Consider the following 12,483-nt stretch of genomic DNA (forward strand, 5'->3'; position numbering starts at 1 on the left):
GGGACCGGAAGTAACGTTCAGCAAGGAGATAACCACCAGAATGCGTAGTAATGGAGTCTGAAGTGCAGAATGCAATAAAGAGTAAATAACTTTGAGAGTGTATCATCCTTGACTTTATTACAGTAATTGTATAGCAACATGTAAACCTCAGTTGTTGGCGATCCATCTGATGCCTGACCAGCCTTAGTGCAAATGTATAACTGTGTGTGTGTTTATTCTATCCAGAATAAATCAGCCTTCAGCAGCAAGAAGTGGTCCAGCTATTTAATACATTGAAGAATATAGGTAAAAGTCCAGTCTTAAAGTCAATGTAATGCTTGTTTGTGTGTTTTTGTGCTCATGTAAACAGCCTGGAATGTGCAGTGGAAGGGATAGAAGGAGACAGCTGATGCTGCTGTGGCCGTTCAGGGTAGTGGGTGTCAAGAGGTCACACTTAGGCCACAGGGGGGGCCTCTCCTCTGGGGTATTAATGACACATCTCTATGGGACACTATAAACAGACACAACCTAGACTGTCAACCAATGGTGATTAAGATATCATGTTAGGGTGACAGGCGACACATCTGTATGGTCACTCCTCCACCAATCTAGCTTCACCTAAACGGGCAGGCTTAGGCGTGGGGGCTGGGCCGAGAGAGCACTATTTAACGTCTCAACCAAACCTTGAGACTTTGATTTGGAAACGGTAGGCAACTCGGACGGACAGATTCGCTGCTCCCAGCAGGCAGGCCCGCTGATAACACCATACGGGAAGGGAAGTCTAAGACCTTGACTTCGCGCCGCAGCCGCAGCCAGCAGAGAAGCAGGGAGAGAGAGAGACTAGGGAAACATCCCAGTGTTCCATGTGATTGTATCTTTGTACAATAAATCTATCATCTGTCGCCGCTTCCAATCCCGTGTTGGGGTGATTTTATCAATACTATCACAACAAAGAAGGCTATCAACATCGTGGTTCATAATTAGATGGTGCTGCAACTCTTATCAAGGCTTACAAAGAATTACACAACGCAGAGCAACAGAAGAAGAAGAACGCCAAAAGCCAACAATTTGGTGCAGTGACCCGGATTGAAGACAGAGCCGAACATCAACAATTTGGTGCCGTGACCCGGGTGAAGACAGAGCCAAGCACAAACCGAATATCAGCCGAATAGACCAGACCACACGGTGGGGGACGCCTTGCCGGAACTGACCTGGGTTTCGAGCCATTCAGAGCCATACAACGGGCGGTGAGTGCTCTGTCTCTCAAGAAAGAACCAATCTAATAAACCACACACATAGCCTCCAACACGTTAAACTATGATTAAATGTCTAGACATATTTATAACAATAAAGGTATACCTGCAATAATTTCTGAAGGCATTCTAATGAGCTCCAATTAAATGTGCACATAAGACACCTGACTAATTCTCATCTCGCGACAGAATCCGAGTGGTAGAGCAGGTGCCCAATAGACACCTGACTAATTCTCAGCTCGCGACAGAATCCGAGTGGTAGAGCAGGTGCCCAATAGACACCTGACAAATTCTCAGCTCGCGACAGAATCCCAGTGGCAGAGCAGGTGCCCAATCAGACGTCTTTTTAAGTCTCAGCTTGCGTGTTTTAGGACAGAATCCGAGCGGTGTAGAACAGACGTCCAGCAGTTTTTCAACTGCACACAGCTATCTATTCTCGACTTGAGTGTCATTGGCAAACCGAGCGGTGTAGGAGCTGTCCAGAAGTGTTGAAACCGGACCCGAGACCCGGTGCGTAGACACACACTTCGGTCCCAACAAATAAAGGGCCAAAACTTTTATTCTTTCATTCTCATCCGCTCACTGAGCGGTAGGCTACCTCTCTCTTCTTTAGCCCAACGGCAGGGATATCGCTTGCTTCATATCTCTTACATTCCTCAAGGCGACCTTGAGGGTGCTTTTTACCACACACACTTCACTCCCAGTCTCCAGAAAGTCTCAACATCTTTATTTCCTTAAAGGACTTGGCACAACATTCTGTCCCATAATGTCTCCCAGTCCACCTAAGCAGATCCCAGATTCGGATGCTGCGGGGGAGCCCAGCACCCCCCAAAATGACAAGAGAAAGGTGACACAGAACGCCCAATGTCACTTTAAGGGAAATAAGTAACAATATGTCACAGGCTATCTGGGAAAGGCTTAACTTAATCAAGTTACAGGATGAGGTGGTGGCTAAATATGATATTCAAGCAGAGGGGGAGGGGGGATGGCCCTTACCCGACATCAAAAGGGCCTGGGGGAAGACTACTTGTCTCCCCGGAGACTCACATGAACGCCTGCAATGGTGTTCCCTGATTCTTAGCAGATCAGAATCTGAGTCTCAGATGGAGAAAATCCAGTCAGAAAGAATGAGACAGGATTTGAAAGCCCGCATCACATGCTTAAAGGAAGCAAAACAGGAGCTTGTAACTAAATTGGAAACGACAGAGTTATCGAGAGGGCAGGCTGACCTGAAGCTGCCATACTAACAATCACGAGAGACAGAGGAGAGATTACAGGGGCAGTACAGGCCCAAGAGCAGGTCTTACCATTGACGTGCGACAGAATCAAAAGGGCCCTGCTCTCCCTTTCAACAGATACTAAAGGACTCCGAGAACCAACAAACTCAACACAAACTGAGCTTCTCTCTGAGCTGTCTGTCACCTTGAGCTCTTTCTGTCGGCAGCCCACACACACCCATCAGTCTCCGGCTCTGCTTCGGGGGGGGGGCTACTCGGCCCCCACCTCCAGAATCTCTCGACTCCCGCTCCAATGGGAAATCGAGGGGACGGACAGCGCTACCTCGGGTGGAAGACGGGACACTTTCACACAGTTCACTCACACTCACCCTAATCACATCCTTTCATCCACAGGTTGTAGGGAGTGGTCATGCCAATAGTGGTCAAGTGTGTTAAGCAGAGTTATACTGTAAGGGTGAATCCTCAGGTTGCAGTTGAGACATATTCATTAGAGCTGAAGCAGGGACATTACAGGACAGTTTATCTGACCAATCAGTGGACGGGTAAAGCTAACTGTCATTCATAACGTTTTGAAGTTTCAGATCAAATTTCATTGATAAGATCAGGGTTAGGACTGACTCTCTCCATATCAGCGCTGTTCCTCACCCAGGGGGCCGGGTTCGAATAGTTGCAGGGAAATCCTTTACTGTTCTTATTATTAGAGATGGCCGGACCCGTGGGGATGGTAGTGTTGGGCGTGGCTGCTGGTGTGGGCTTGGAATCCGGATTCAGGCTTGCACCAGTGAGGCGCGCCGCCGCTATCAGGTCCGCAGGGTCAGGAGGGGCCCAGGGCGAGAGACTACGTCTCTCTACCCAGATTATGATTTGATTGCAGTAATGCTTAATTTGTTAAGGTGCCTGTCTGAATGCTAGGTTCCGATATGTTATTTCGGTCAACTTTGTTTTTGATTTGCTTTTAGGGGTGTGTTTTTTAATAAATGATGCATGGGGTGGGGTGTTTTGTTTTGTTATATTGAGTGTTGTTATCTTTGAGGATGGTTCCAGGTACAGAGGGTCTTATGCCAGCCGGTCCGTGTTACGTGGTCAGGCAACATTGGAGAAAGAAGGATGCATGTGTTTATTTCCCTATGTATCTCTGTGACATTTTATCTAGATTGGTATGATTCTGTACGATTGTATAGAATCACAGGAGGGATTGAAGAATATAGTTAAAAGTCCACAGTCTTAAAGTCAATGTAATGCTTGTTTGTGTGTTTTTGTGCTCATGTAAACAGTCTGGAATGTGCAGTGGAAGGGATAGAAGGAGACAGCTGATGCTGCTGTGGCCGTTCAGGGTAGTGGGTGTCAAGAGGTCACACTTAGGCCACAGGGGGGGCCTCTCCTCTGGGGTATTAATGACACATCTCTATGGGACACTATAAACAGACAACCTAGACTGACAACCAATGGTGATTAAGATATCATGTTAGGGTGACAGGCGACATCTGTATGGTCACTCCTCCACCAATCTAGCTTCATCTAAACGGGCAGGCTTAGGCGTGGGGGCTGGGCCGAGAGAGCACTATTTAACGTCTCAACCAAACCTTGAGACTTTGATTTGGAAACGGTAGGCAACTCGGACGGACAGATTCGCTGCTCCCAGCAGGCAGGCCCGCTGATAACACCATGCGGGGAGGGAAGTCTAAGACCTTGACTTCGCGCCACAGCCAGCAGAGAAGCAGGGAGAGAGAGAGACGAGGAAAACATCCCAGAGAAGCAGGGAGAGAGAGACGAGGGAAACATCCCAGAGAAGCAGGGAGAGAGAGAGACGAGGGAAACATCCCAGAGAAGCAGGGAGAGAGAGAGACGAGGAAAACATCCCAGAGAAGAGAGAGAGAGAGACGAGGGAAACATCCCAGAGAAGAAGGGAGAGGGAGAGACTAGGGAAACATCCAAGAGAAGAAGGGAGAGAGAGAGACTAGGGAAATATCCCAGTGTTCCATGTGATTGTATCTTTGTACAATAAATCTATCATCTGTCGCCGCTTCCAATCCCGTGTTGGGGTGATTTTATCAATACTATCACAACAAAGAAGGCTATCAACATCGTGGTTCATAATTAGATGGTGCTGCAACTCTTATCAAGGCTTACAAAGAATTACACAACGCAGAGCAACAGAAGAAGAAGAACACAAAAAGCCAACATACACAATGCAGAAACACATGCGTACAAGACCAGACCGGTCACATCAGCAATTTTTTTTGAGTCAGCACAGGTGGTGGCCTCTAGATTTGCTTATGAATTACGTTATACGGCCATGTTCTCCACTTAATGTCACCAGCGAATAAAAGAAGTGAACGCACGCAGCAACGACCAGCAACAGAGAAATTCACTGAAAACAGACCGCATGTCGGTATGTTCGCTTCACGCGCTTCCCTCTCAACATGGTCATACAAAACAGCTTGCTGAATTCCGAAAAGATGAATAAACTATTCTGTTTTCGATTCAAATGTGTAGCTATATGACCCTCCCCTGGACTCAAATTAAAAAGAACAGTAACCCTCTCCTGGACTCAAATTCAAAAACAGTCGTCTAACCCTCCCTTGTTCATTCGAAGTTCACTTCCTAAACCGAAGCCCCAAACGGCTGCGCTCTAATCTTTCAAAAATAAAAAATAACATACAACTTACCGAATTGAGGATTGTCGTAACCTACAGTGAAAGGCTAGTGAGTAGGTTGTGATGGAAAAGTTTGTTTACTCAAAAAGAATAAAGAGCTTGTCTCTTGTTTTCTTCAGATGGATGAAAAATCTTTGCAATAGGGAATCTTTACAGGCGTGACAAACAATGTTCAACTGTGAAAAGTTTCCAAGGTAGAGAGAGACACAAATTACGAACAAAATTTATATACACTTTTGGTCGTGACTGCTAGTCTTTTCAATGCTCTTAACCAATCGGTGAAAGCCGGGAACAATGACGCGTTTCACTGTTCAGACTCTGCAGGCCGGAGACTTCGAGGGGGCGGGTCAACTGTCAATCAATTTCTACTTTGGCCAATCAGAGGCTGACAATCGTCTTGTCAATCAAAAACTCATTTCGCCTGAAACGGTTGAATCACTTTGTATTTGGCGAATCGCCTTTCTCTTAGGAGAAGGGGTGTGAGACGCAAAGCTCATTTGTCATTAATAAGTGTCAGCTGCGGACGATCAAGCGAACATATTGGACGCCTTTCGAGGTAAGGGAGATTGACACAAGTAACATAACAATAAGCAGTTATTTTAACGTATTTTCAATTAGTTATAACATTGACAGCGCCTAAATGCTCACATTTAAGAACGTAGACGAAGATGCTGAGATGCCTCGTTAGATAAATAACTAGTTAGTGAATACATCCATGATCCTAGCCGTCACAACGTGGCTAGCTAGGTGTAGGCTGTTCTTGACCCAAGTTAACATTAGCAAAGCGGTGTACCTGCGCACATGCACAAACAGAGCAGTGCTTCTACAAAGAAATCTATCATATTTATTTTCTCATGTAAACACTGGGCGTTTGGTGTTGCCAAGCAATTAGGCTCTTTGCACAAGCTCCACTACTTCCTGAAATTCTACAGGCATCCTTATTTCCTGTCCTATACGATTGGATGGAAGTTATTAATCAGGTGTGCCGCTTATATAGATAAATAAATAGACAGGTAGGTGTGTATATATATACACAGTATGCATGATTATGTTCTGTTAAAAATATATAATTTGTTGACAGGAAACCAAGAGGTACAAGAGAGTGGAAGAGAGGGGACAGGAGGAGAGGACATAGAGATGAGAGGTGAGATACCTGATGTTAGCCAAAGAGACACTACATTAATTAGATCCTGGCAAGTTTAAAAAATAATGTGGATGGGTGGGTGGGGGGGGTGTGTTTATAGCTTATGTTTATGTTTTGTTAATTTGTGGACAGGAGATGAAAATGGACACCACAGTGGAGGAGAGGTGACAGGAGGAGACCAGCATGGACAAAAGACAGGAGGAGAGGTGACAGGAGGAGACCAACATGGACACCACAGTGGAAGAGAGGTGACAGGAGGAGACCAACATGGACAAGAGTGGAAGAGAGGTGACAGGAGGAGACCAACATGGACAACACAGTGGAGGAGAGGTGACAGGAGGAGACCAACATGGACACCACAGTGGAAGAGAGGTGACAGGAGGAGACCAACATGGACAAGAGTGGAAGAGAGATGACAGGAGGAGACCAACATGGACAACACAGTGGAAGAGAGGTGACAGGAGTAGACCAACATGGACAAGAGTGGAAGAGAGGTGACAGGAGGAGACCAACATGGACACCACAGTTGAAGAGAGGTGACAGGAGGAGACCAGCATGGACATCAGAGTGAAGGAGGCCAGGCTGGGAGAGAGGTGACAGGAGGAGCTAGTCTCATGTTTCTAATAGATGGTGTGTTCTCATCAACATTCACTTAAGTTGTGTCCTCTCTGGATGATCTCCACTGCTCTCAGTTAAAGATGATATTAATCCAATATGATGTGTGTTCTTTATAGATCTAGCCTCTTAATTCTGCTCTCAAAGTGCACCAGATTGAAGCACCACAACTAAATGACCTCGGTATTACAAAAATCCTGCGTACGGCCCTGGTCCTGAATGTTTCAGAGGGCAGATGATAACCTCCTTCTAAGCAAGGAGCAGGTGTTCATAATTCTGTCTGCATCACTACACTGAGGTGACATTTTGGTTGTACCGTCTGATCACGACACTAACTGTTCTAACTGTTCTAATTTTTAACCTATCTGTCTACATGTCTGTCTGTCTCTCTCTATCTTTCATTGTCTGCCCCTGTTTTATTATTGTATCTGAGGCTTCACGTTTGGTGATGGGACCTCAGTGGGTGAGAACAGACATGCTGAATAGACATAAAGATCTAGGCATGGGCAGCATCTTTCCATCCATTTAAAAATAAATATGTATTATTTTATGCCAACCTACATTCAGTCTAGCCCTAACCCTAACCTCTTAGAGTGCAGGAAGTGTCGGCCAGCTGTGTCGTGTGTGTGTGTCTCCATTCTCAGCGTCAGTACATCCAGTTTGTTGGTTCACCTGGGCCAGTAGACTAAGCAGAGCCTCGACCCAAACAAGGTGTCCTGAATGGTCTCCCAGGTCCGCCTTGTACAACTGAACTGTCAGCCCAGTGTTTCAGTGTGGTCTACAAGCTATTCAATAAAACCTGGAGAAAATTATCTGTGTCTTTACACTTACAGCACACATGCTGCACAAATGATGACCTTAATTGTATGACACTTGTTTTGTAAAATGCACAAGGGTATCTCTAACTTGGCTAGACTGTGGATGTGGTGACTAGTCCAGGCCAGTCAGCATGGTATAAGCTGCATACAGGTGAGCGGAAGCTGAAACGCTTGTTCCTTGGCTAGGACCAAGGCAGCTTGCCAGCAGGGTCAGGCCTGTGCCGGGAGGTCAGTACATTAGAACCCCCTTAGGCGGGCTGTATGTATCCTAGGTTCTCAAACTTATATTTGTGGTATAGAAAGGTAGAACTTGCTTGGTTGGTTATGCAAGTGTGTGTGTGTGGTGCTGTTGATTTTCCTCCACACATCTCTCAGCCATATGTTTCCCCTATGTTGATCTGAAAATGGTGATAGGGATTAAATTAGGTTGCTAAGAGAACTGCTAGTCACCAGAAGCATTCAAGAACATAACCCGTGCTGGAATACTAGTGTATGAACAAATCAATACAAGTAGAGCACATCTACTGACAGGCTGGCTGAATGACTGGAAGACTGACTTGGGACCTCCACTGAGGGCATCCCAGTCCTGGCTATGGATCAGTAGTGATGCTCCCCTGCCCCTGTAGTCCAGGCATTTTATGACATAACCTTGAACAAATTGCAACAGAAATTATTTCAACTGTTTTAGTGTCATACATATGTTCTTTATAACATATCAGTTAGTCCCCCAAAATCCCAGTGGTGGAAAGTAATGAAAAATGCAGATGGAAGGTATGTGACAAATATACCAATTTCCAATTTTCGCCTATGTAAAAGAAAAAGGTTTATGCATGTTTTCTTGTCTGATGTCCACACAACACTGTCCCCAATCAACCAGAAACTATATAGGATGCATCACAGTGCATATACAGAAATATATTTTTAATTCAATTGGCATTTGGTGAAGAGAAAAGGGGTGAATCTCACATATTGCAACAGAAAATCTGACATTAATCAAATAGCTTAAGAGTCTAGAACCCTGGAGAGGACAGTCTACTACCCTGGAGAACAGTCTACAGCCCTGTAGAGAACAGTAGAACCCTGGAGAACAGTCTACAGCCCTGTAGAGAACAGTAGAACCCTGGAGAACAGTCTACAGCCCTGTAGAGAACAGTAGAACCCTGGAGAACTGTCTACAGCCCTGTAGAGAACAGTAGAACCCTGGAGAGGACAGTCTGAGACGTAGAACCGTCCATAGCAGTGGACTACTGTACCTAATCACACGCGCGAGGGGGTAACATACAGGCGAAATCGCAGACACTTACTCAAGGTACCTAAAAATGAAGACTGTACTGAAGACACAAATGCAGAGGGCGCTAGTGCAGGGTCACCGGTGTGTGACACGCCCATACGTGAGTGTGGTGAACACATAGACATAGAGAGGAGGTTGGGTAGACAGACCAAAGCGCCAAAGAGACTCATTGAGGAAATGTGATGGGGCAGTAATGAGGTGATGGGAGCTTGGTGATATGAGGTGATGGGACCAGTAACAAGAGTTTGTTTTTGTTTGTCATGTTATGTTATTATTTTATTCTCTACAGTTGTAATTGTTACAGGCTCTGAAACTGTTAATTGAGGTTTAAAGCTGAAACACTGTTTGGCGTTTAAGATAAATTGTTTATGTTTCCAGACACTGTAAACATAGTTCTTGACAGGAGAGATGTGTCATACGTGATGACGTCACGGACGTCAAGGTTGATCGAGGCAGTGATGCGGGAGCCAGCGAGAGTGATGGCCGCCTGTAATGGGAGCTGTGAATAAAAGTATAGCCGTATGCACACTGTTGTCCGGTTCCATTATTAAGTGTTAGCAGCCGAACACAACACTAGCTAGGTTTTAAGTGGATTAATTGGAAGGCTACAACATATTGACATCATGTTCATACAAATCAAAACATTCACTGATTTTGTGTTTTGTGGATGGGTGTATTGCTGTTTTGAAATAAATCATTTTCATCTGGATATGTTTCACTAATAGGATAAAGATGATCACTTAGAATAACTTTGTATTGACTGGTAATGGCTCTACACTTTCAGTATCCAAGTGGTTTCACACTATGGACGTGTGGGGGAGCATGTGGTGTACACTAAGAGAATGGTATTGACCTGAATGCTTCAGGTGGTTCACATTCATTTGGGGATTTATGGGTTTTGTGTTCATATAAGAGCAGTTAAAACAGATCAGTCAAATTTGGCCTTGAACACTATAAAACGGGGGCTCATTTTAGACCTAGAACCCGGGTAACCCAGGTGAGTTGTGGCTGTGGGTGTGTATGGGGATGTTTTCCATCTGCTGGATGAACATAATATTGTCTTACCCATTCATTTCCTATAGCGGGTCATTTTTCCCATTCAATTCCTATGGCGGGTCATTTTAAACCCAGAACAGCACCCTGATCAGCTTGGTCTCACACTGCAACAGATTCAGCTTCATCAAGGTGATCAATATTTCATCTGCAACATGCATTTTCAAGTTGGCCATATAGAACTGCTAAACTAAAAAAGGACACATTCAACAATTGTACATGCTGACGAAATGCATCACAGGCAGAGGTCTGTGCTCTCTGAGCGCTATTCTAGTTATTGTCATGTTTCTGTAACACTATTTAACTGGCCACCCGAAGACCTTCATCAACATGCAATGATAGCAGTCAACCACATAGTGGCGGTGTTGCACAGAGCTCAGCTAGGAGACCTCAAACTGCAAGCAGAGGATGCAGATTATCAGATTATAAACACTATGAAGAGTGAAGATGTTCTTCTGAAACTCACACAGACCTAGGCCTGGTCTCCTACTGGTACACTGGGCTCCTCCAGATACACTGGTCTCTACTGGTACACTGCACTCACAGAAATATTTAAGCCTAACTTTTAAGATTTATGTAATTTAATTGCATGACAAATTTCCATGAATTTGCTTTTGGTAGTTTTAACATAAATGTACCTAATAAACTTTACATGATGCATATTTGTCAGTGTAATAAAACCTATTTATTTGAAATGCATAATCACCAGGTTTATGTATTCAGTATAAATAAAGTCTATTTGCTTTAAATGCATAATAATCATATTATGTATTCAAAATACATAACGTATATTTGTTTGAAATGCATAATAATCAGGTTATCTATTCAAGAAATATAATATATTTGTTTGAAATACATAATAATGAGGCTTATGCAATAAACCTAATTAAATCAAAATGCATCACATTTATGTAATTTTTTGATTAACACCCAATGGATTTAACATTATTTTCCATTCACTTCATATCTAACAATTTCAGTTACATCAGTAGAATTTCCCCCAGTCTCTCACATACGTTTCTGTTATCGTGAGGTGAACCATAACCCTTACTGTACATATTTTGTTGTGTTTTGAATCTGTGACTTCCTGTACACAGCAGCTCAATGTAAATCAGGCTTTATACCATATTTCCATACAGCAAATGTGCTTGTTATGGTCTGTGGGCACAGCTTCAGAACTATGTAGCCAGGTGACCGTTAGGACGGCAGGCCAGTGAAGAACTGGCTACTCAGACAGGGACGCAAACCCCAACAAGATCCCCACTATGATGTCATCGGCCATGGAGAGGAAGCCATGAGGATGGAGGAGCATGTCTGTGAGACAGAGAGAGAGAGAGAGAGAGGGAGAGAGAGACAGAGAGAGAGACGTTACAGATGTGCTAGGGACATACTAGACGTTTCAATCACACACACAGACACAAACAAACACACACACACAAACAAACATAATACACACACATGCACATCATTGATTGATTGCTAATTTCCTTAATAAGTCTGTACAGAAGTCTAGTGTTCACCTGTTTGTAGACCTCCTTGCCAACCCCATAATTGAGCATGTGTACTGAGATAGAAGAGAAATGAGGGGGGTGGGTTTAATCAACGGAAGATAAAAGATGGTGCCCCTTACTTTGTCACCATAGGGAACTCTCCTTTATACTGTTTATTGAGAGAGAGAAAGAGACAGACAGAGAGAGAGACAGAGATGATGCTGCCAGCTAAGGTTGCTGCTCCTACAGTATGTGTGTGTTTGTGTGTGTCCATGTGTGTGTGAGTGTGTATCAGTCTATGTGTGTGTGTGTCTGTCTGTGTGTGTGTGTGTGTGTCAGTCTGTGTGTGTGTGTGTGTGTGTGTGTGTGTGTGTGTTGGCCTGTGTGTGTGTGTCTGTTGGTGTCTATGTGAGTGTTTGTGTGTGTTTGTGTGTGTGCGTGTGTGTGTGTGTGTGTTGGCCTGTGTGTGTGTGTCTGTTGGTATCTATGTGAGTGTTTGTGTGTGTGCGTGTGTGTGTTTGTGTGTGTGTGTGTGTGTGTGTGTGTGTGTGTGTATTGATAGATGGCTCACTGTGAAGCTCATCCCCTGACAGCGTCCCTGCTGCTTGGCCTTTCCGGGCAGAAGCAGGAGTTTGGGATGATTCCCCCAGTCCTCATAGCTGAACAGGCTGCAGAACTTCACCTGTGGTGGAGGGGGGGGGGGGGGCTCTGGGGAAGAAAGGTTGGGAACCCCTGCTCTAATCCATATTGTGACACTGTTCGACAGTGTATAGCAGGCCACCATGGAAATGGAGAAAAGTTAAATCTGGTGTTGTGATCTGAGGTTGTTTGTGGTTGTTTCTGGCACACAATACATTTCACACTTCATCTACCATGTCATGCGCTCCGGGCCAGTGTAACAACTGGATGGGGAGCGTGTTACAAATGCAGTACGTATACCTATAC

The sequence above is a fragment of the Borostomias antarcticus genome, assembly GCF_949987555.1.
Source record: "Borostomias antarcticus genome assembly, chromosome: 1".
Lineage (NCBI taxonomy): Eukaryota > Metazoa > Chordata > Actinopteri > Stomiiformes > Stomiidae > Borostomias > Borostomias antarcticus.